General features: G+C 41.5%; 1 pseudogene; it reads left to right on the top strand.

The window, feature by feature from the left end:
- Positions 1-2,159: 2,159 nt before the first annotated feature.
- LOC149239304 (pyrophosphate-energized vacuolar membrane proton pump 1 pseudogene) lies at positions 2,160-2,867 on the top strand (annotated as a pseudogene).
- The last annotated feature ends 433 nt before the right edge of the window (positions 2,868-3,300 follow it).

Raw genomic sequence — 3,300 nt, 5'->3', positions numbered from 1 at the left:
GATATCAAAGCTATATTGAGACATGGTTCCAGACAGTCACTAAGTTGCAGCAGTACTCTCTTCCTCAGCTATGTTTTGTACTTTCAAAGTCAGATCATTTTGTTTCTGAAATTTGGATAGTTGTCAAAGCATGCATTCCGTGCCTTCACATCATTTTGTCTCTAATCTTGATGTGCACATGGCTCCATTGGAAGTATTCTTATACTTGAAAATGATTTTGTTTTTTTCAAGTAGGATAGGGTAGAAAAAAAAGAAAAAGAAAAAAGAGAAAAAAGAAAAAAGAAAAAAAATGAAAAAAGAGGAAAATAGAAATCTAAGGTGAAAACCTCCTCGGAGGTGCCTTAGATTGGCTCATTGATTGAAAACCTCCATGAGGTGGTCAATGGGTTGGAAAAAAGAGAAAATAAAAGGGAATAAGATCTTTGGGTGAAAACCTCCCTTGGAGGTGCCCAAGGCAGGCAATTAGGGTGAAAACCTCCATGAGGCGCCCTAGTTGTTTTTCAAAAAAAAAGAGAAAAAAGAAAAAGAAAAATAAAGCTAATCTCCATTGAATAATTTCATGTTGCAGCAGTGACATTGCAGGTTGCAAGAAGGACGTTTCATGACAGGAGGAGCACTCAAATCAAGGTCAAAGTAATTGTTCTTGTGCCTTCTACAGGAAGCTCTGTATTTCTACAGGAAACATCCTGTAGAACCTTTGGACGAGCCAAATCCAATTTCAAAAGTGAATCTGATGGTGGGAATCTGTTGATTAGGCCTACAAGCACTTGTGTGTCCATCCCTTGCCTTTCTCCATCATTTTTTTACCTCCTTGTGCTTCTCGTTGTGCTTCTACAGGAACTTCCTGTAGAAATTGTGGGAAACTAGGCATGCATTTCAAAAAGTGGTTTGGCAGGCATGGTAGCTTCCTCAAAGGTTCAGAAGTCCTCCTGCAATCTTCCAACTCCTCCTCTATCATCTCCATACCTGCATCACAGCCAAAATTCATTTTGTCATACCATGCAACCAAAATGCAAAGTGCCTTGAAGCAAAAACACATAGAGTAGAATTTGTTTTTGCCATAACTTGAAAACCATGCATCCATTTGACAAACCCTTTTATGGGGAATTGTACAAGGTTGATGAAAACATGCCTGAGCGGTTTCATGCAATTCTGGTGCACGGTTTCCAAGAAATCAGCCTCCATCACCATCAGCCATTTTTGCATTTTCTCCATATCCGTGCATCCGTTTTAAAACCTGTTTCATGGGGAGATGAAAATGGGTGATAGTAGCCTACCCCAGCAATTTCAGCCGATTCCAATGCACGGTTTCCGAGAAATCGAGCTCTGAAATCTTCAGCCATTTTCCATTTTTCTCGAAATCCGTGCATCCATTGATCACGAATTTTCTATGGGATATGCATAATGATGGTAGGAACATGCTCACCAAGTTTCAGATCAATCCGATCTACCGTTTGGGAGAAATGGCAAAAAGAAGATCTGGTTTTGTGACCATGCAGCAGCAGCAGCAGCAGCTTGAACGGGCAGAGTTGAACGTGGAAACGATTGCATGCAGCTCAGATCCGGCCAGAGGACACCTGCACAAGGGAAAGCAATCAAAATCATCAGCCACGCCCTCATGCAATCAAAGAATCAAAGCATGCAGCAGTAAGAAGCTTCACAAGCAGCCATTTGATTTTAGGTACGTGACTAAACCTTATTCATCTGTTTGCATAGATCTAATCTAAAGCAATGCATGAATGAATGAGATGAGTGGATTCAGCCAAGAAGAGAGCCACGTTCAATTGCACTCAGCAAGGCAAAAATCACGCAGCATGCATGGGTCAGCCATGCACGTGAAAGTCAAAAAACGGACAGTTAGTACTCCAGTGCAGCGGATCAAGAAGAAAACATATGGTTCATAAGTAGAACATGCAGTTCACGATAGCCTAACTGTCTGCATGGCCAACGCATGTCTCTGCCACCTCACTCCAAAAATCACGCAGAAATCTGAGCGCTCAGCTGTTGGTCAACTTGCACTTGCAACATGATTCACTCGAAGTGTATTCGAATTCAGATGGAGATAAACGAAAATTAGCAGAACATCTTGGAGAAAAATATATGAAATGGTTAGCAAAACTTATTTCAACATCTTCAAATATGGTCTTGGTGGTTCTTCCATGGCTCTGTTTGGTAGAGTAGGTGGTGGTATTTACACCAAAGCAGCAGATGTAGGTGCTGATCTTGTTGGCAAGGTTGAGAGGAACATTCCTGAAGACGATCCACGCAACCCAGCTGTCATTGCTGATAATGTTGGTGACAATGTTGGAGATATCGCTAGTATGGGATCAGATCTATTTGGGTCCTATGCTGAATCTTCCTATGCAGCTCTGGTTGTTGCATCCATATCATCATTTGGAAACTCTCGTGATCTTACTGCCATGTGTTATCCCTTGCTTATTAGTTCAATGGGTATCATTGCTTGCTTAATCACAACTCTGTTTGCAACTAACATATTTGAGATCAAGGCTGTGAAGGAAATTAAGCTTGCATTGGAAAAGCAACTTATTATCTCCACAGTAGTGATGACTATTGGCATTGCTGCTGTAAGCCTAGTTGCATTGCCTTCATCCTTCACTATCTTCAATTTTGGTGCCCAGAATGTTGTAAAGAACTGGGAGCTTTTCTTCTGTGGTGCTATTGGTTTGTGGTCTGGCCTTGTTATTAGTTTTGTCACTGAGTACTACACTAGTAATGCTTACAGCCCTGTCCAAGATGTTGCCGATTCATGCAGGACTGGAGCAGCAACTAATGTTATATTTGGGTTGGCTTTGGGATACAAATCTGTTATTATTCCCATATTTGCTATTGCAGTAAGCATTTTATGAAGAAAAGAAAGCTGCCGCAGTCGGAAAGTATTGTCATGTCAGGAACAGAAACGTGAATCAAGGTTAACCAATGGAAAAACAGTGATTTAAAGGCCTGGAAACACTTTTTCCCATTCAGCTTTGGCATGCAATATCTATTCTCGGGCAGTTCATTGTACGTGTGTGCTTTTATAATACATTAGACTTACCATTTGTGTTGGATTCGTCAGCTTTCAGGCAGCGCAGTTCAAGGAGAAGGCACCCCCAGCCAAGCAAGTAAAATCAGTGAAATTGGTTCTACAGGAAGTTAGCAGACTGTTCTACAGGAAGACAGAGGACTGTTTCTACAGGAAGCCAGCGAACAGTTTCTACAGGAAAGTTTGAAAAGAGGGAAGCCAAAGGAGAAATCGGCCGAGATGATTAGCCAAGGAAGCCACCAGGGCTATCAAAGACG

This window comes from Pinus tabuliformis, chromosome 8 (genome assembly GCF_031772625.1).
Source record: "Pinus tabuliformis cultivar Carrire ecotype Pingquan chromosome 8, CPIR1, whole genome shotgun sequence".
Lineage (NCBI taxonomy): Eukaryota > Viridiplantae > Streptophyta > Pinopsida > Pinales > Pinaceae > Pinus > Pinus tabuliformis.
The sequence above is the reverse complement of the archived record's forward strand: the minus strand, read 5'-3'. Positions and strand labels throughout refer to the sequence as shown.